This window comes from Lemur catta, chromosome 12 (genome assembly GCF_020740605.2).
Source record: "Lemur catta isolate mLemCat1 chromosome 12, mLemCat1.pri, whole genome shotgun sequence".
Taxonomy (NCBI): Eukaryota; Metazoa; Chordata; class Mammalia; order Primates; family Lemuridae; genus Lemur; species Lemur catta.
In genome coordinates, this window is record NC_059139.1 from 90,133,130 (window position 1) to 90,155,589 (window position 22,460).

The following is a 22,460-nucleotide window of genomic DNA, read 5'->3' on the forward strand; positions in this document are numbered from 1 at the left end:
CTATGGTTAGAATGTGTCATCCAAAGTTCACATGTTGGAAACTTACCCACAATGTAACAGTGTTGAGAAGTAGGACATTTAAGAGGTGATTAGATAACGAGGGCTCTGCCTTTATGAGGATTAATGCCACTATCATGGGAGTAGATTAGTTATCATGGGAATGGGGTTTTTTTAAAAGGATGAATTCAGCCCTTTTCCCTCTCTTTCCCTTCCACCTGATATGATGCAGCAAGAAGGCCCTTGCCAGGTGCAGCCTCCTTGACCTTGGACTTCCCAGCCTCCGGAACTATAAGAAATAAATCTTTGTTCTTGATAAATTACCCAGTCTCAGGTATTCTGTTATAGTAGCATAAGACAGACTAAGACACTGGCATATTATAATGCATTATAGAAATGGGATGCTTGACTATGTGGTACCAAGCAACCATGCATTAAAAGGTCCTAGGGACCCAGTAGTGCATCTTAAGAAGGAAATTGTGCATCCAGCTTTCAGCCCAAGCAGAACCAGAGGCATGAAAAAGAAGCAAGAGCAGGTGCCCAGATCTGTTGTCACCTATCATGATTGCACAAGTACCCCTCTCCCAGCTCACATTTATGGCTACGTGGGAGGGTCCCATATGGCTATCTCAAAGAGGAGGAAATGCCTTGAACTTGGTTTATAGATGAGTCAGGTCAGTGTGTTAGGGCAAGCCAAAAGTGGACAGTGGCTGCATTACAGCCACTGGAAGGGGTGCCCTTGAAAGACAGCAATGAATGGAAATCTTCCTAGTGGGGGAAGCTGTAAGTGGTGGCTCCAGTCACCCACTCTGTGTGGAAGAGTGGCCCATGATCTGTTCAGCAGGTCAGGGGCATGACAGGCAAACATCTGGGAGACTAGAGACAAGAAGGCCTGGGGCAGAAGCACGTGGATGGACACATGGGAATGGGCCTTGAGCATGAAGATTTTTAGATCACACATTAATACACACCAGAAAGCATCCACCACAGAACAGACCTAGACAATCAAATAGATAAAATTACTCAACCCACTAATGTCATCCAGTCGTCATCACTGGCCACCATGGAGTGGCTCAATGGGCACATGAGCAGAATGACTATGGTGGCAGAGACAGAAACTACACATGGGGCCAAAGGCGTGAGCTTCTAATTACCAAAGCTCACCTAGCCATGCCTCCTTTGAATGTCAAACTGCTGGGAACAGAGACGAACACTGAACACCTGATATGGTGAAATTTCTCAAGAAACCAGTCAGTCAGGGGCAAGCCTGCTATATTGGGCCCCTTCCTTCTAGAAGCTATCAGTGGCTTGTCTTCTCAGGGACAGATACTTATTATACTTGTTCCTGGTAGGGATTTACCTTTCCTTTTCTCAGAGCCTCAGCCAGCAACACTATCCAGGGCCTTCTAGAATGCCTGATACACAGGCATGGAATTCTGTACAACATAGCATCTGCCCAAGGACCACCTTCACAGTAAAGAAATTGAAGGAGTGCACCTATGACCATGGATCCAATGGTCATATCACATATTGCACCATCTAGAAGGAATTGATTTCATAGACTTGGCAGCTGAAGGCCCACCTGAAGTGCTGGCTTGGAGGCAATATTTTGCGAGGAAGAAATGCCATCATTCCAGATCCATTATATGCACCAAAGCAGAGACACTTGTATGGCGCTACATCCCCAATAGGAAGAATTCATGGATCCTGGAACCAAGGGATGGAAACAGGAATGTCCCCACTTATCATCAGTATCAATACCTCCCTGGAGAAACATTGCTTCCCATCTCCATAATTCTGGGCTTTGCAGCATTAAAAGTCCTGGTCCCCAAAGAGGGCACACTCTTGCCAGGGGGACACAGCAGGGATCCCATTGAACTACAAGCAATCATTGGTCTTGGCACTTCAGACTCTGTGTTTAGAAACCAGGAGGCAAGAAGGAAGTCACCGTCTTGGCCGGGACAATTGTCCCTAATCAACAGGTGGCCCTAGGGCTGCTTTTGCACAGTGGGGAATACCTGTGGAACCCAGACAATTTACTTAGGCACTTCTTTGCCCAATTATAACTATAAAAAGACACATGCAACAACTGGCCTGAAAAGGGTATGATAACCAGTGGCTCAGACCCCTCGGGAATAAAGGTTTGGGTCATACCATTGGGTAAGCCACCAAGAACCTGGAGAGGTGACAGCTGAGAGTGAGGGGAAGTTAGAATGGAGAGTGGAGGAAGGACATGGTTATCACTAGTTGTGGCCCCAAGACCAAATGCAGCAATGGCAGGGGTCCTTCTTCCCAGTAACCTTCCTTCTAAGTTTCCGCTCAGGGCAAGAGGGCCACAAACACTGGAGGGCCTGTTCCCAGTACAGAGAGTTATCACGGTTTCATTTTCATTTTAATTGTTTGTTGTCTCAGACCTGTATCTCTGTCTCATAGCTGCTAGCGTTTTTCTACATTTTCTCAAAGTTCTTACATATAATTCAGTTAGTTTTACTTGCCTTAAAACTTTTAAGTCTCTGATAAGCATATAAATGTTCAGAAGTATATATAATTATCAAAAATACTTTAATGTAACTCATTAAATGCAAAAGATGTGACTTGTTTAACCTTACACATTGTAGAAATTATAAGCCTAATTTAAAAATGATTAAGTAAATAATCAGAAACTAATACCATTTTTAAAAATAGTCACTACCTGTCTTTCACTGTCAGTATCGACACATGAATGACAGGTGTGATTTTCTGGTGATTGCCATGTGTTTTCTTATTCTTTGGTTAGAGTGATTATGTGAAATTCAAACCCAGCTGAAACCAGATGGAGTTTGTTATATATAGTTGACAATTTATGTTTGTATGGCATTTTAAACATTGTTTTTTTCTTGCATCATTTGAGATGCACTGAAAACTCTGAGTTAATTAAGCAGCTATCATTTCTTTCCTGCCAAAAGTTGAAGCTCAAAGGCACTTAGTGATCTGTCCTAATCACACCCTATAAATGTTAAATAGGTTCTCTCCTGAACCCCGGGTCATCTGACTCCAGATTCTGTTCTACTCCCGATGCTTTAAGTGGCCTCTCCTTCCAAGTAACATCCACGAAGTTTTCAGGCAAAACACACAGTAAAGTCATGATGAGAAGCATCAATGTTTTTATTTATAAATTTCAATGATTATCCATACCATTTAGAAAACTGCACCAGGCCCTTGATGCTTTTCCAGGGTAAGCAGCCTGCATTAGATGTTCCACCATGTCGATGTTTCCTATTTTTAAAAATTATCTTTAATTATCGAAAAGATAAACACACACAATGGAGAATAGGGAAAGAAGCAAATAACATTAACTGTCACATCAACATTCCAAATGAAGAGAAATGATTTTCCACACACCTTTGGGTTTCTACGCTGTGATATGCAGCAGACCAGTGTTCAGCATCATGCAGTTTTTCTGAAGCCCCTGTATTTATTTTTCATTAATCTGTCTCCCTTGTGTGCCTGGTGCTCAGTAATCTGCTCATCTCTAGCATGATCTATACTATAATCCATCGCTTCTCCCTCCTTGCATTTTAATGAAACAATTTTTGCCTCCTTTACATAACTGCTGTCCTGATTTCCTACTACAACATAACCATTTATTGTCGCATCACTGAAAGCAAATCTTTAAAGGAATACCTCAAAACAGGATGGATACAGATTTTTTTATTTCAGTTTTTTTTTTTTTAAAGAGGGCTTTGTGATCTCAGCAGCAATTTCATCATTTAATTTTCAGTAGGTGCTCGGGTTTGGCAACAGATATCCCTGGACAATACAAGTGGGAATAACACTGGCAGTCAGAATCCTTTGTCTCCTTCATGCCCCACCACGTGGCTGGGGGCTCTGAATTCCTGCTCCCTGCAATGCCCCCGCTGCCCTTCCAGGGTTGTTTCTGTAGCCAAAGAGCTATAGAGGAACCATGCAGGAAGTGCTTGTCGTTGCTGCTTTGTCTCTGTCTTCCTGCGGGCTTTGTCTTGCTCCTGTTTCCTGGCCGCTGGCCTGGACTCTGCCCACCAGTGTCTGCGCATTCCAGGCCTGAGTTTATCTGCCTGGCTTCCGACCCTCGCTCTCGGTGTGGGGTCTGATTTGCCACTTCGCTGTAACCCTGGTGTCCTGAATGATGTTCCTCTCCGGGAAGCAGATCACTCCTCAGTCTGGACTTCTGCGTCTACGTCTTGCCTGCACCCACCGCTGGGCCTTTCCTTCCTTCCCAGTCTTGCATTAGATTGCTGGGTCATTCATTTATTCAACAACCAAGCAGTAAGTGCTTAATATGTGTGGTTGATACAAAGATAAATATGACATAGGCTTTGCCCATATAGAATTCACTGACAAGAAGATAAATAGACTCCAAAATGGACAGATTCAGATTTCATGGAGCTGAGTCTTATACAAATTTGGGGCTCTTGTTAAGAAAAAGGATGCAAAATTCCAAGGTAGGGCCTTAGACGTAGTCTATTTAGGAAGGGGCCTTAAAAGGGTCTAAGAAGCTTTAGGGTCTAGGAAGGCCCCACAGAGCTTCATTAGTTTCACAGTGAATTTACCTGTGTGAATGAACAATGTTTAAAAGGGTCAAATCCTGGGGTAGAAAAATGCATGGAGCATTATGAGGCATCAAGGAAAGGCAACCAACCCATCCTTGGGCATCAGGAATGGCTTCCTGAAGGAGGTCGTCCCTGTCTGGTTTAAAGCCAGAGCCCTACTGAACTAGATAAAGGAGCAGGAAAGGAGCAGGGGTGGGCAGAGCATTCCAAGCAGACCATAGGGCATACAGATGACGGCCACAGCAGCGAGTCCCGGGTGCTCCAGCAGCTCCATTTTGCTGGAGTGTGAAGGACATAACAGACAGAATGGAATCCTGAGATTGGAGAGGGAAGTTGGAATTAAAGCACTGAGAATCTTCGTGCCACAATAAGGATTGTGGATGTTATCCTCCTGCTTAGATTTTCATCTCAGATAAACCATCCTGGCTTATATATGCAAGAATGGAGATCAGTTCAGAGAGGCAGCAGTTGTTCAGCCAGGAGGTGACAGTTATGAACTAAAGTCATAACAGCAGGAACAGAGAGAAGAGATGGATCAAGAAATATGTAGATTGAATGTAGGGATGATGAAGAGTAGGGAGGGTCCCTCAGGCTTTCTTGCTTGGGTGAGTGAGTAGATGAAACATCAAATGAAAAATGGGTAGGGAAGGAAGATGGTTTAAGGGACGACCACATGGTTTGTTTTAAGGCAACTCAATGGAAGTGTTCTTTTAGAAAAATGATATCTGATTGTGAAGCTGGGAGAGAAATCTGTGCAGGAGGAACAGATCAAAGAAGCAAGGGCACAAAGGTAGGAACTGAGAACGGGAAAGAGTGAGCTACCCCAGGGCGGGCAGGAGAGAAAGAAGTGCAGAAACCAGGATGGGAAGCAGAGAGGGAGCTTAGCAGGTGTCAGAACAAGCAGGGGGAGGTGTGAGGCAGCCAGGAGAGTCCAATGTCACAGCAGCCAAAGGAGTGAGAAGTTTCAACATGTCAAATGTTTGTTGGCATTAGAAGAAAAGAATGCAAAATCATGAATGTATATTTAGGTAAGGGCCTTGGAAATGGTCTATTTATTAATAGGAAGGAGCCCTAAAGTGATCTAATGAAGCTTTAGCCTTGCAATAAAAAGATTGAAAATTGTTCATTGGATTTGTCAACAGGAAGTAATTGGACATTGGATGAGAGTCCTGAGAGAGCACTGATAGGGTAGAACAGGTGTCAGTGGGTGAGGATTCTATGGGAGGTCAGCAAGTGGTGACAGTGAGTGGGGGACACTGGAAGGACATTTTTGGATGAGAAAGGGTTGAAAGCTGTTGAGCATTTGCTCAAGTGATTGGAATCTAAGGAATCATTTCCTTCTTTCTTCTCCTTTATGTTTTTAGATGAGAGATGCTTGAGCATTTTTCTAGCCTGAGTGTTAAGTGTTCAGGAGATGGAGTGGGAGGTGGGCTGTGGGCTGCAACAAGGTCCTATTGTCTGTGACCTTGGCTGCCTGTTGTCCCTGGGAGCCTGGGCTCCTGATTCTTTTGTTCCTTCTGGAAGATTAAATTTGTCCCTTTCTAAGGCAACTAGCACAGATCTGGCTGCTTGGTCTTAATACTTTATGTTTTCTGCCAACTCTGAGGTTCAGTGATTGATTTATTGATGGCCCAAAGAGACGTAAGTGCGTTTGTTGGTCCAGAGTGGTGTCCTGAGTCAGGCAACCACAGAATGAGAGTGGGGGAAAGGATAAAATATGGTGGAAAGGGATTATCTTCATCCTCCAACATCTCTCTCCATTCTGAAATCCTTGTCCTCTTCTGACTTGCCCTGGCAGGGAGCTATTTGCTTCAAAGGGAATAGCATTATTTTGGGGTAGAAAAAGATGAGGACACGGTAAGTTTGCTGTTGCTTCTGGAAACCTATGATTTAGGACATTATTAAAACTGCTGGTAGCTGTTCTAGAGGTAAGGGAGACCAAAAGCTACGTCCCAGAGGCCTCTCAAAGCTGTGAAACTGAGGTCCTTGCTCGCCAGCAGCTGAGAGCAGAGAAGTTAGGTCTGACAATAAACGTGAAAACACTTTATAAACCAGAATGTGCTCTACAGATGGCAGTTATTACCGTCCTTTCTGCAAGATTGTTTGCAGAAATATTTGCCTGAAGACCCCATAGTACACAAAATAAAGCAACAGTAATTCAAAGGCAATTGTATTCCTTTTTAAAGCGTGTATTTTATTGCAGCCTGGGAAACAACCTCATTGTACGCTTAAGCCCATTTGACAGACTTGGTGGAATAAAAAGTCAGCCACCCTCCGTCACGTGCCACAGAGGTGTGTGCTGCGGCAGGCCTGCTCCCTGTAACCACAGCTCGGAGTGAGAAGTGCTCTGCCACCACGCCTCCTCCACTGCTGTGGGAATGATAAACACCCAGTAAAAACCACGGGCTCTAAGCCCAATTAGTGTTACAGAGATTTTCACCCATTTCAGGGAGAAAAAAATATACTACATAGTTATAATCAGGGGAATAATGAGCTATGTGCAAAGAAAAAAAAAGGAAAAAATTAGGATTCATGGCGGGTAACATTCACCATTAGTGCTCAGAAATGCACTGAAATTAAAACAGCACATATAAAAAGAAGAAGAAGAAGAAAAACAAGAACATTGTCTTGTGTGATTTGATTTTTAGAAACAAGAGAAATCCTTTTTGTCCCAAACCCAGTCATACATATCTTACTTACTGATATTCGAATATATAGGAAAATGACTTTATTTCTTTAGTTCAAAGCTTTGCTCCTGGTTGAAACACAAGTTCCTAGGAAAGGCGGCATTTGAAATTTGTCTTCATTTACTGCTCAGTATGAATGAGTGTCTTGTTCTCCATCTGAAGCAGAAGGACGCCGGGTCCCAAGTAGGGGTGGGAGGCAGCAAGGCCAGCAGGGGCAGCCTGGCTGTTTCCGGGCTTGCTCAGCACAGCACGAGGGGCTGCGGCAGGGGCGATGGTAGCCATCCCGATGTCCGTTCTTTCTGTGGTCTCAGAGTCTCAACTGTCATTATGGGTAGGCATGTATCCAGTGAAAGACCACGTTTTCAAATTGTCCCCCATCTCACTTCTTGTAGCTAGGGGTGGCCGATAAGATATAAGTAGAAGTTATTCAGCAGAACTTCCAGAAACACTCCCCAAAAGGGGACAGGCCCCTAAGAAGCATGATTTTTGCCCTCCCACCTCTTTTACCTTATTTCTGCTAAGAATGCAGATGTGATGGCCCATAAAGGGCTGGTGCTCCAGCAACCATCTTGTGAGTATGAGAATAAGGACCAACACTGTTGCAACAGAGAGCTCAAAGGAGCCTGGGTTCCTAGAGACAACTGGGAGCTCACATACCAGCCCGGGACTGCTTACTCTCGGGCTTATTACATAAGAAAGAAATCTGTCTCAGGTGAGCCACTCTTTTTTCAGGTCTCTGCTCTCACAGTTGAACTCGATTTCTAACTGGTACAGATGTACATATGTTTTGTAGTGAACACAAAAACAAAATAAAACAAAATTTAAAAAACCCAGGCAGAGTTCTGTGTCTGATTTTGGATCCCACAACTGAAGATGGATTTGGGCAACTTGGTAAGCTTTGAGATTAGATTCCCCACTGTGCACGCACATGCACACATATACGCACACAAATGTATTACCTTGTCCAAATACATTTATCAGGCATGTGATTGCCTGTAGGATTCCATTGAGTTTCAGGATAGAAATTTTTCTTGTTTTTGAGTAGTTCACAATGCGTAATAGATCACACAGATGTAAGAACGATAATAAAATATTTGAAAAACAGTAGCTGCAAGGCAAGTTAAGAAGGCTAGGAATGTTGAGAGAGAACATAAAATGTGATATAAAATGTCTGTCCAAAAGGATTATTGTACAAAGAATTTTGACCTGGCAGTTCACATATCATGTGAGAACAAAACAAGTGGGAATCTTCCTGAGATAGAAGGATTTTACAGTGAAATGGGCCTTTAGGGGGGGTTTACCAGGAAGCCAATGACGCCGACCTTCCAGGGCCCCCATTTGCACAGCACTTCCGCCATCCCAGGAGATGTGCCAGACGGTGTCACATGTTCTGCTCCTGTAAAATTTGCATAATTAATACATATTCACCACAATCAGTTCAGACTACTGTTCCTTTCCAGCCCGACTAACAGGATCATGGCGGAACTACTGTGCCCAGCTCTGGGATCCAAGTAAGAGGAAGTTGAGCTAAGGATGCCTTTGGTTTGCGTTTGGTGGGGTATAGTTATGAGGACCACGATCACTGGTGGGTAGTTAAATCGTTTGCAGCCATTTGTGTAGGAACTGCTTGTAGGAATAGTCCCACTGTCCCCTGAGGCATCTTGACGTGACGGTGCATGTCCGGAGGTCACACAGTGTTATGAACGTTGTCCTACAGCGTCCAATGCTGGACGTGTCTGAGCAGTAGAGGACCAGGTTTGAAATGTACAGAGCCAGAAGTTACTCTGGAAGAGTCTTTCAATCATCTGATATAATATCTTTTATTTTTTTAAAATTGTGGTAAAATTGACATAACAGAGTTTACCATCGTAACCACCGTAAGCGTACAGTTCAGTGGCATTAAACACAGTCACAATGCTGTGCAGCCGTCACCAGCACACATCCACAGAGCTCTTCATTATGCAAAACTGACACACGGAAACACCGGTTCTCCGTTCCCCTCCACCCAGCCCCTGGCAACCGCCATTCCACGTTCTGTCTCCATGAATTTGATTACTCTAGGAAGATCTCACAAATGGAATGGCGCAGTATTTGTCCTTTTGTGACTGGCGTATTTCACTTGGCCTAATGTTGCCAAGGTTCATCTGTGTTGTCTCGTGTGTCAGAATTTCCTTTCTTTTTAAGGCTGAATAATATTACATTGTATGTATATTCCACATTTTGCTCGCCCATTCATCTCATATGCTGATGGACACCTGAGTTACTTCCACTTCTTGACTATTGTGAATACATCTGCTATGGACATGGTGTACAAATATCTCTTTGAATCCCTGCTTTCAATTTTTTTTGAGTATATCTGATGTGTAAAATTTTAAGTGGAGGATTACGTTCTCACTGATGTCTAGTTAAAATGGAAGTTCTCAACTCCTAGGAATATTTTTTATAATGCAGTATATGCAATTATAAACATACCCCATGTATAGTTTTTCTCTTTTTCATGGGAATTACACAAAATAGAACTTATCAGTATTTCTGTATTTGAAGGCACAAACCTATGGCAATACTAAAAAACAGCAGTGATGTCCACGTGTGAAGTCATGTTTTATGCATTGCAACTGTCAAAAAAAATTTTGATCACCATTTTCTAGAGGAAAGACTGACTTATCTTTCTACTTTCTCTATAGAAAATTTTATGACATCATTCATAACAAGAGGTGATCAAGTAATATACAATCAACACACGCCGATAACAAGTCGTGTCAGGCAGTTAACAAACAAAACACATTTTGTAATTTTTCTGGATTTTGTAGTATTTGGTCTTTGTCAGCTTTGACTTTTTTAGGGCTTCTTATGCTCACTAAATATTATATTTCCATTCTTATTTATTTATTTATTTATTGAGACAGGATCTCACTCTGTTGCCTGGGCTAGAGTGCAGTGATGTCACCATACCTCAATGCAACCTCAAACTTGGGCTCAAGCGAGCCTCTTGTTTCAGCCTCCCAAATAGCTGGGACTACAGATGTGCGCCACCATGCCCAGCGAATTTTTCTATTTTTAATAGAGACGGGTCTTGCTCTTGCTCAGGTTGGTGACGAACTTCTGGCCTCAAGCGATCCTCCCGCCTTGGCCTCCCAAAGCACTAGGATTACAGGTGTCAGCCACCACGCCCAGCCTAATATTTCCCTTCTTACCTAATTTTGTATGTATAATGTTGTGTTCATTTTTTAAAGAGGGACCCAAATTGTACACGTTTTGGGCTCACACAACCTGGATCCTCCCCTTTGGAGTTTCACTGACCACCTCAGTGCCTTGGTCAGGAGGCCTCAGTTTCCTTACGTCCCTCCCACTAGGTGTCCCGGCCCCCTCCTTTCTTGTTTTGGGTGTTCTGGTGCATTGTGTGTGGGCTGTCCACTTGGGGTACTCAGGCTGTGACCCAACAAAGCATGGCACTTTAGGTGTCAATCCACGGGGTGCTCGGTCGTGTGTGCTGGCTGCAGACAAAGTGGGGTCCTCGTGGGCACACCGACAAGAGGTCAGTGGGGTGGCGCTGGCACAGGTGGGGGGCCTATGCCCAGCTGAAGGCTTGGTCGCCGGCGGGTAACCGCCCAGCCCCCACCAGCTTCTCTGAACTCACAGCTTCTTCCGGTTCTCGGGCAACTTCCTCAGGATGGATTTGGAGGCTCCTTCACCCACCCCTCCCCCTGGCTCCTGCCCAAGAACCCTGATTTCTTCTGGGTCTGGAGGAAGTCCTGCCTTTGTTGGAGTATTCCTCAGAGGTGCTCCTTCTCTTCCAAACACCTTTTCTCTTGCTCTTTGAAAAGAGACCTTAATGGTCTCTCGAAAATCGACCCTAGATTCCTTAGCAGCCAAAAGTCTAATTCTTCCTCCCTGGGGTGACAAGAGAAGCTGTTCAATCTTCAAGTCCTCCCAGAAAAATAAGAGAAACATTTATATTCTATCCCTTTAAAGCAGCAAAGCAAGGGAAAAAATACCATGGTTACCATTTTAATAAAATAAAATAGCCTCACCCATTCATATCCTGACACATAAATAATGAGGATTAAAAGCATTTTGGAGGTGGAAGGGAGCTCAGAGGTGTGTAGTCAGCCCGACTAAGAATCCGTAGAGGTCAATGACGCGGCTGAGGCCAAATCCTGCGACCCACAGACCCAGGCCCTTAGTAGTTTTTCCTGTCTCTGGCAGACTCGAGTTGGATGTGGTGACGAACTTTTAGACAGAGTTGTTGGATGCCACGTAATACTATTTTGTGAAAACCTTTTGCTCAAGGTTTAATAAACTAGAATAAGTTCTTATTTATTTGAGCTGGCTTAGGTGTGGCCCACCTGAAGCCTTCAGAAAAGGCCGGATAGATTTCCAAGATCTTTTTAGCCTTAATAGTATATGATTTTCATGCCTCCATCTTCTTTCGCAAGTATTTCTTCTATTATATACGCAGAGCACCATGTTGTGCACCACAATAAAATAACAGGACAAACAACGGAATGTAAAACGGGGTCCAAGCCCTGGGAGTTTAACATCCAGCTGGGGGCAGTGCGGCCCTCCCTCCCTACGGACGCGCACGTGCTTAACGGCAGCGCGTGGCAGTACAGGTCACTTGCTGATACTACGATACCGAGAGTTGAGGACCGTTGTATCCGTGTGGGCAAAAATGCTCATTGGACCAGATTCTCCTTGGATAGAGATGTGCGTCAGAATCGTCGTACAGATATTTAAGAGTCATAAGCCATTATTTTGAGCGTCTTCCAAGTCTCCCCTTCTCCGCCACGGTGGGTCTGGGTGCGCGTGCACGGGCGCCTAGGTGGCCACGCATCTCCTCCTCTGGGGAGGCTGACTCAGGCTCAGGGAGGTGGCCCCGCAGGATGCCGATGCCCCAGCTCAGCATGGAAGGAAAGAATTGGTATAAATTTCTTGAAATAAGGTGTATTCTTTTGTCCAGGATTTACCCACTATTTCTGTGGGGGATTTAGAGGTGAGCAGCATGCAATATCATGCTATTCTCATCTGCAGTCACCAAAGCAAAAGGCAGACAAAGTATTTTTGAAATTCATGCTAATTTACCCTTATTCCTTTCCTTGTCCTCCTCTCCTTCAAGCCTCTAGGCAGCTCTGCTTCCCACCAAACGGCTCTTCACAGCTGGGGTAGGTGCGTGGGCCTGGTCAGGCCTGAGTGGGGAGAAATAAAGGGAAGCTGATGTGAGAGGGGAGTTTGGTGCATGCTCAAGAGAGGAACGAGCACTGCTTCCTGAGCAGAGTGCTGGGGAGTAGGTGGTAAAAGCTCTGAAAGGAAGGGAACAATTTGAGACCAAAGGGGTCCTGGAACTCGAAGGCAGAATCCCAGGGCATCTGAAAGACTGCAGAGAGAATGTCTGCGCAAAGTCCGGACTTAGAGGGTATGGACAGCTTTGTAGATTCCTATAGTTTCCATGTCCTAATCTAGCAGAGAATTAGCAAAATGATTATGATGCCTACTTGGAAGTAGAAGACAGGGTCGGGTGATGGGATCGAGGGCTGTCCTAGCCAGCCTGCATGGGCTGCAGACAAGGGCCAGATGCCTCCCTTCCTGAAGCTTGGCATGACTTTGACCCCCTGAAACTTAGACAAACTCTAGAGCAAGAGTCAAAGCCTCCAACTTAAAAGAAAGAACTTCCTGCCACCTCGGGGGAATAGGCCTTCTAAATAGAAGGTAAGTTTTACTATAGAAGAATAAAATTTTAATTCTGGCACCCTGAATTTATTCGAGGTTCATACCTCGAATCATCAAATCATCGAGATTCATACCTACTATACCAATTAGTTTTCCTCCCTTAAGACATGTCTTAAACAACTACTCTTGTCTTTGTTTGAACTGTTGAAGCTTCATAGGCAGGATTAAGATAAAAATCCACATAGTCTTCCCCAAACTGTGTGGCTCCTTGTGGTTTCTGACCAATTTTCTAGTAACTGTGCAGAGCTTAGAAACTTCAGTCTAAAAATTTGATATGACATTTGGAAGAAATAAAACCTTTAGTGAAACCCACTACAGCCATCCTTCAAATGGCTCAGATTCTCAGCTGGAGACATTTCTGGGCAGGTTGTTGTAGGCCCTATATGTTGGGCCTGTGCTGGAATTCACAAAATGAGAAGCTGGAATTTATCAGTGTGGTGTTAACTAAAACCTTATGCACTGAAAACACAACCATCTTAGCAGAAGGCAGAAAATGAGGAAATAGAACATGCCCTATGCAAAGAACACCACTCCCTATCTGGAGGGTGAAGGGCAGTGAGTGATGGATCAGAGGCCAAGTCCTATAAAATCACCTGGAACTTTACGGTCAGGAAACGAAGGTGGCTTTAGCAGAGAAGCAGTGACGGGAAGGCCACTTCCTCGAGGGTGAAGGTCGCACACTTCATGGGTTAGGTCACAGCAGGTAGAAAGGTCGTTGAGCCTCCATCAGCACTACAGCGGGCGACTGCAAAGAAGCATCAGGGTTTCTGCCCAGGCAAAGTCTACTGTACAGGCTAGGGTCCTTTCTTCAGTTGAAGCAAAATGCATGTAACATAACATAAACCATTTTAAGGTGTACAACTCAGTGCATTTAGTACCTTCACAACATTGTGCAACCTCCGTCTATATCAAGTTCTAAAATATTTTCATCACCCCAAAAGAAAACTCTGTACCCATTAAATAGTCATTTTCATTCCCCTCTCATCTTAGTTCCTGACGACCACCGATCTGCTTTCTATCTCTATAGGTGTACTTTTTCTGGATAGTTATATGAATGGAATCAGATAATATGTCATGTAGTATTTCTGGCATCTTTTATTTAGTATAATGTTCTTAAGTTCATCCACGTTGTGGCATAGAGCAATTATCATTTGATATACTACTTTTTATGGACCACAGAAAAAGTAAAATTTAATTATTTGTTTTTATCACAGCTTTGGAAAGAGGAGACTTAAGGTCTAGATTATTTCCCAAGTACATCTTTCCTTCTTATCCCCATTAGAAGTGGACGTTGGTTGTTTTTGCCCACCCAGCTCCTGGTAACAGCTCATGGTTTGTGCGGGGCACAGTTCCTCTCACTCAGTCTTTGCTCAGGTGATGCTGATCCAACCTGCTCATTTCTGGGGTTGGCACTGACTTCAGGCCTGTCCAATAAGGGCTTTCACCCCCTTGGCCATCATTCAAGGCTGGAACATATTCCAGCTGCAGGGTTTCCTCTTGGAACTACAGAAATGTGCTTCCTTTCTGTTGGACTTGGAGCTGCAGAGCGTAAGCCTGCCAGGTGTCTTCAAGGGGGCTGCAAGACAACACCAAGGAAATTAGAGCGTTGAACCCTGGGACATTGTTGAATCACTTTGTCCAGCCCTGTTTAATTAGTTACAGGTCTATTTTCTCTTCTTATGGCAGTTTCAGGTGGATTTCTGCCATTTGCAACCTGCCCCTGTAAGGCAGAAACATGACCGCACCCCAGGGCTGAGGCAGGGTGGGTGTGGTCGAGGAGGACTTTCTCTCCCGGCGCCCAGAGATGCCTGAACGCTCTTCTTTGGAAGTGAAGACTTTGAAATTCTTTATTTTCCTGGTTGTGCTTTAAACATGTTATTCTGTTAGAGTAATAGTGAAAAAGTAAAATAACATTTGGAGTTTCAATATTTGCTCACTTATTTATATCTTTAATCTGAAGTATTTTTAGTATAAGTTTATATGAAAGGAGAAAAATTCTAGGTTTCTTTCTCTTTGGTTTTGTGACATTAGATGTTTGATAGGGATACTCTTTTTGATTCAATAGATTGAAGGATAGAATTTCATTCAATAGCATAGGAAATGCGAGTCATTTTATCAATAAAAAACTTTAAGGAATAATATTTTATATCATCAAGGTCTTTATGATTCAAGTTGTTTTAAGTCCCGCAAACAGAAAAAAAAACTTTGAAAATTCAGAGTGACTTTTTTCCTGTCTTGTTAGATTTTAATATTTCACACTAATAAAAATGGGAACTTTTGTATTCCCTACAGACATTCTCCTCTCTAACACCATGACTCAGGGTTTTAAGATGAACTCCCAACTAAAATTTGGTAAAAAGTAAACAGGCGAGAAGTATCCCTCTATTTTTCTCTTTTGCTTTAAATGAAAAGAAGAGAAGTTACAGAAAATGGTCCCGAGGACACATTGTTTTAGTTAAGGATTTGTTCTATTAACACAGCGATTCACTTCACCTTTGGGCCTTTTGTAAACAGCATCGGAAATACAATAGCTTTATCAAAAGTTATCTTGGCCTGCAGAGGTTAATGGTCAATTCTATAAAAAATTTAGACTTTATATGTCTTAAAAACCCTAAATAATCTAGTTGGATATTGTTACAGTTTAAATTGTGTCCTTCCAAAAGATATGTTGAAATCCTAACCACTAATACCTCAGAATGTGAATTTATTTGGAAAGAAGGTTGTTGCAGATATAATTTAAGATGAGGTCACACTGGAGTAGGGTGGGCCCCTAATCCAGTATGACTGGCTTCCTTGCAAGAAGACAGCTGTGTGAAGACACAGAGACACACATTGAGAACACAACGTGACAACGAAGGCCGAGTGGAGTCACGAAGCCGCGAGCTAAGGAATGCCCGAGATTGTCAGCAGCCACCAGGGCTGGGAAGAGGCAAGGGAGGACCCCCTCCAGCTTTCAGAGGGGGCAGGGCCCTGCTGGCACCTTGATTTCAGACTGTGGCATCCACAACTGTGCGATGATAAATTTCTGTTGTTTTAAGCCACCCAATTTCTAGTACTTTGTTATTGAAGTCTAATACAGCTTCTAACAATACGTTTTTGTAATCTTAGAAAAAGAAAATATTCCATAAATAAGACCCCTACTTATATAAAGATCAGGAGACCCCCCCAAAGGTTACTTGGCAATATTTTGATCCATGATCCTTAATAAAAAAATCTGACAATTGCACGTTATGACGTAGAGGACTGTAGTTCTGGTAGCACTCGAAGTGTCCTAAACACGCGGCGGGGCACGGTGGTGTCCTGCACAGCTTGTGTGTCCTCGCACTCCACCCAGCTTCTCCCTGAGCCCGGAGGTTCTCAGACCCTTGTATGGGAAGCCTCTTGGTGGGATCTCTGCATTCCCTTGCGGCCTTCCTCCCTCTTCTCCCTACTTCTCTTTACCCTATTAAAAAAAGTATGCAAAGCCACCAGACAGGATTTAGATGGGATGTTAATGATATAACTGATATGTTTTCTTATTTCACTTATTTTATTTCCCCCCCAGCTTTATTGAGGTATACATGACAAATAAAATTCTATTCATGCATATTCACAGTATAAATGTGATACTTTGGTGTATGTATCATTGTGAAATGATTACCATAATCAAGTTGATTAATACATCTCCTCACATAGTTACCAGTGTGTGTGTGTGTTGAGAACACTTGAGATCTCTCTTAGCAAATTTCAAGTAAACAATACAGTATTATTAACTGTAGTCACCATATTGTATGTTAGATCCTCAGAACTCATCATTTTATAACTGAAAGTTTGTCCTTTTGACTAGCATCTCCCCACTTCCCCTCCTCCTCAGCCCCTGGAAGCCACCATTCTACTCTCTGCTTCTATGAGTTTGACTCTTTTAGATTCCACGGGTGAGTGAGATCATGTAATATTTGTCTTCCTGTGTCTGGCTTATTTTGCTTAGCATAATGTCCTCCAGGATGATTTAGGTTGTCATGAATGGCAGGATTTTTTCTATGGCTCAATAATATTCCATTGTGTATATACACATTTTCTTTATCCATTCACTTGCAGACAGACACATAGGTTATTTCCGTATCTGGGCTATCATGAATAATGAACGGAGCAATAAACATGGGAGTACAGATACCTTTTGAAGATCCTGATTTAATTTTCTTTGGATACATACCCAGAAGTAGGACTGCTGGATCATATGGTAGTTTTATTTTTAATTTTTGGAGGAAACTCCATACTGTTTTCCAGAATGGCTGTACCAATTTACATTCTTCCAACAGTATACAAGGGTTCCCTTTTACAGGGTATCCCCAAAGTCTCCATACATAGGGAAAATAGGAAACTGTAGCTAAATGTACCTTTATTTGCAAAATATTCATTACAAAATTTTTCCTTTGTATGGAGACTTTTGGGACACCCTGTATTTACATTCTCACCAACACTGATCTTTTGTCTTTTAGATAATAGCCATTCTAACAGGTATGCGGTGATGTCTCTTTGTGGTTTTGATTCGCATTTCCTGGATGATTAGTGATGTTGGACGTTTTTAAAAATATACTTGTCCATTTGTATGTCTTTTTGTAAGAAATGTCCATTCAAGTTTTTTAGCCATTTTTTAAATTTCAAAAGATTAAGGGGGTACAAATGTTTTTGTTACATGGACACATTGTATAATTGCCCATTTTTAAATTATTTGTTTTTTGCTATTGAGTTATATGAGTCCTTGTATATTTTGGTTATTAACCCCTTATCAGATATATGGTTTGCAAATGTTTTCTCCCAATAACTGATTTGTTTTATGTGATAAATCCATATTTTTGCTAAACCTATGAAATAATCCAAACATACAAGAATCCAAACTGGCAACCACTTGGAGGATGTTGCCACCTTCCAGCCATCCCTGGTGGCACCTTGAGAATTGCTGTGACAATTACCTAGTGCTGTGGTTCTCCACCCTGCTTGCACATTAAGATCACCTGGGAGGAGTTAAAAGCCTTCTCACTCCAGACCAATTAAATCAGAAATTCTAGGGCTAGGGCTTAGGCACCAGCAACTCAGAAGATCCTCAGGTGATTCTAACGTGCAGTGTGGCTGAGGCCCCGCGGCTGCCTGTCATGTTTCGTTACTGCTGGAGTCCGAATGCTCTAATGACAGGAGGCAGAGGTGAGCCCCCGCTCCGCCCCCCACAGCGCTCTGCTTTTTGTCTGACTGGTGTTACATAAAGCCTAAGTGGAACTAAGACTAAACCTGGTAACAGTCATGGCAATGCCCTAGATTTTCCTATCAAATCCAATCTTAGAGACACAGAAGCGACTCTGGTGAAGTCAAACTATTTCTGTCCCTATTTAGAATATTCAGCATTAAATTCAACATAGTTTTGCTACAACATCTCAAACACTAAAACTTTTAAAAACAGCAGATCTCACCTGAACCAGAAAAGTTTTATCATTAATTGTAAAGTGTGCTTGATCACAGAGAATTAGCTGGTAATCAGCATTGTGCGTAGCCTTTAATGCCTTCTGTTTGATGAGAGTGAGTTCTGCATGTTGATCGAAATTTTGCAAATTTCTCTGCTTATGCCTCATCACCCCTGTCTTGATTGAATACAAAATAAGTGGAGCTTGAACATCACAGAGCTGGGAGGGACTCGTGGAAACCATTTTATCTAGTGCTCTGCCTTTACAATTGGACGTCTGAGCCACTAAGAGAGTCAGGCTGCCATGGTCCCTTGTTAAATCCACGAATGCTCTAGCATGGACAGCATCCTTCCACTGACTCCCTCCTTCCTGGCCCCCTTTTCTCCACGCCGCTGTCAGAGTGATCTTTCTAAGCACAAATCAAATCGAGTCACTCCCTTCCTTGCTCAACATTCTCCCTGAACATTCTTGGATGACTCCCCATCTGCTTCAGGTCCAAAGTCAAACTCCTTAGCCTCACCTACAGTCTGTGAATGGATCCAACCTTGTCTTCCTCTGTGCATTCATCTCCTAGAGTTCCCATTTCTCACTCTACATTGTAGTCATGGCAGGGTCCTCTACTACGTGGTGACCTCTATGTCACTATACATTTGCATATGCTGTCCTATCCCTCAAGGATGCTCTAGCGTCTAGAAGATCGCACGCATGGTATTTATGTCCTGAAATAATAGGCCTTCTTATTTTGTTTTTATAGAGAGAGTTTCACAGTTACATACAAGAACAAGGTCAAATGGATTAGGAATAGAACTCTCTGAAGCTGGTGGTAATGGTAGAATTTCAGTTGTCAAAGATCAGTTGACTGTATTTGTGTGAGTCTGTTTCTAGGCTCTCTATTCTGTTGTCCATCCATTCTTTCTCTAATACCAGACTGTCTTGATCACTGTAGATTTATAGTAAGTCTTTACATTGGGTCATGTCAGTCCTCCAACTTTGTTCTTCTTCAATATTGTCTTGGTTATTCTGGGTCTTTTGCCTCTCCACATAAACTTTGTAATCAGATCATCAATATCTACAAAATAACTTGCTAGCATTTTGACTGGGGTTGCACTGAATGTATAGATTAAGTTGGGAAGAAATGACTTTAATTTATTAATACTTTAATTTGAATAGGCTGGTGAATGTTTAAAACACACATACATGTGTGCATGTATATAAATTTTACTGATATAAAGGATGTTTAGCAAGCAATTTACAAATAGTAATAACATATATAATTCTCCCTATTGGTGAATTCTATATGGTTAATCTATTCTCACAGAATGTTTTCCTTGATTTTTGCCAAACTTTTCTATCCATAACTAACCCATGGTTGCAATTGACAAGTGTAGTTCTCACATGAATGTAGGTTGATAGTTTCATTTACATTAATAAATAATAGAGAAGTGAAATAACAAAGACATTGAATCTTGACTTGTTTCTCAATGATATGAGTGACTTTGCTGGATTGGAGAGTACTTTTTAAATACTGGAAGATTATTTCTCAATTTTTTGTGCTATTCAAAATGTAACAGCTACAAATACCATATACTGTAAAAATTAATCTACATTGTTAACATTTTCTCCATTTTTTTTTAAGTCTAGACCAAGGGTCAGTACACTTTCTGTAAAAGCTAGGTAGGAAATATTTGAAGCTTTTTGATCCATACGGTATCTGTTCCAACTGTGCAACTGCCATTACAGCATGAAAGCGGCCGGCCACAGACAATATGTAAACAAACGAGTGTGGCTGTGTCCCAGTAAAACTTTGTTTACAAATGCAGGAGGCAGGCTGGATTTGGCCTACTGGCTATAATGACCCTTGCTCCACCCAATCAACAAAAACAATAAATTAAGCCCTGATTTTAGCATCACCAACTTCTGTGATATGAATGTTCCTACCACAGCTAATTTCACACTGTCAGTATGACATCACTGAGCACAGAGCTGGGAAAGCATGCGCAGCAGCACACTGTTCTGTAGCATTTCCATCATATGGATACAATAGACAATGTTAACAAAGAACCTCAAAAGCCTTGAGAATAGTAAAATGTATTAAAATTATTGAGAAGTGATCAGTTTCATTTATTAGCTTCATTTAAAAAATGATTTATTTCATTGTAAGTTTGTATAATTTATTTTGTAATAATGGCTGTGTTTAACAATCAGCTTACAAAATTCCTAAAAATTGAACAATTGTCACTTACACACCGGAATGAACCAGCTACAGCACACCACTGTGTGCAGGCACATGGGAGTAGAGAAAATTGAACCTGTTATTTACAGCATAGACCAGAATAAATTCCAAATGGCTCTGAGAGATGGGTACATATAACATGAAACCATACAGGTGCTAGGGAAGAAATGGATGAATTCCTCTATAATCTGGGAGTGGCAAAAACTTTCCAAACTATGGCTTAAAATCCAGAAGCAATAAGGGCAACAGGTTATATTAGCTTCGTAGAATGAACTGAGAATTATTCTTTCTTTTCGCACTTTCTGGAACAACTTATATAGCAGGAACTAATTGTGTTTTTGAAAGTTTGGTAGAGTTCCTTTTAAAAGCATCCAGGCCTGGAGATTTTGGGGATGGAGATTTAACTACCAATTAAATTTATTTAATCTTTGTTAGTTTATTTTAAGTCTCCTTTTTCTTCTTGGGCCAGTTGGTATTTTATATATTTTCCAGGAACTTATTCATTTTATCTGTTTTTTAAATCTGTAATTATTTCTCCATTTTTGTTTCTTGGTCAGTGTTTTATTTACTTTTGTTGTCTCTTTTTTTCTTTGATTAGTGTTATCAGAAATTTATCATAATAATCTTTTGAAACATAGAGTATGTAGTTTTATAAATCTCTTCTACTTAAAAATTTATTACATTATTTCATTTATTATATCCTTTTGCTTCTTTAAGTGTGCTTTGATGTTCTTTTTTATAACTTTGTATGTTGGATCCTTAGTATATTTCTTTTCAACTTTTATTGTTTCTTGAGAAACATGTTTAAAGGTCTAAATGTTCTTTTTAAACAATGCTTTATTTATGTCGCATACCTTTGGTGTTCTAGATATTTACTTATTGTGATTGTTATTTCATTTTTAACCTATGAGTTATTTAGTAATATTTTATTTTCAAAATATGGGACATTTACAAAAACTTTTCTATTATTGATTTTTAATATTATTTCATTATGTTTGGAAGATATAATTTCATGATATTATCCCTGGCAAGTTTATCGAGACTTCCTATAAGCCTATAATCTTTTTGTGTAAATATATGCATGCTTCTAAAAATGTGTATTTGCTATTTGTTGTGTAAACTATTATAGCATATATATCAAAGCATATATATTATACAAAACATGCCATTAGAACATACATATCAAAGATGTGAACAATATAATTAATATTATGAGCCTATTAATTGTAGCACTTAGATGAAAATCTGTTTAACTTTTGCTTAGCACATTTCTGACAGTTGGGTTAAAAAAAACTCCAACTCTTTGTTTCTGTACTCTCTGTCAGTTATTGTAACCTATTACTAGATGCATACGTATTTGCGATGGTTATATCTTCTCACTATTGTTTTGTTACCTCTTACCTTAAATTCTCTTTTATCAGCTATTATGATTAGTGTTTCAGCTTTCTTTAGATTTTTTTGTCTTTTATTCTTTCATATTCAATCTCTTCGTGTTTTTTAGTTTTAAGAATGTTTCTCATAGATGACATATTTTTGGATTTTGTTTTGATTTTTTAATACCCTGAGAGTGTAAGTCATTTTATTTGTGAGTTAAATCCATTTACATTTATTGTAATTGCTATTATATTAGAAATTATTTCTTTCATCAGTTTGTTATCTTTCTTATATAGTAGTTGCATTCCTTATGTGGCTTTCTGGTTATGTTGTCCCCAAAACTCCTTTTCCCTTTGGACTATCAGTTCCTAGACATGGCTATGTGGTGGAAAGGGGGCCAGAGCTCAGCCTCCAGTTTATTTACCTCCAGATGCCCAGG

General features: G+C 41.4%; 1 long non-coding RNA gene across 2 annotated transcripts in view; it reads right to left on the bottom strand.

The window, feature by feature from the left end:
* Window positions 1-14,506: 14,506 nt before the first annotated feature.
* LOC123648295 overlaps window positions 14,507-22,460 on the bottom strand; it is a 29,860-nt gene continuing 21,906 nt past the window's right edge. Inside the window, exon 3 of one of the 2 annotated variants that reach the window (XR_006738553.1) lies at window positions 14,507-14,555. This is a non-coding gene — a long non-coding RNA (uncharacterized LOC123648295). Of the gene's footprint in view, window positions 14,556-16,389; window positions 16,422-22,460 lie in introns of those variants that run through there. The other variant, XR_006738554.1, reaches the window with a different exon arrangement.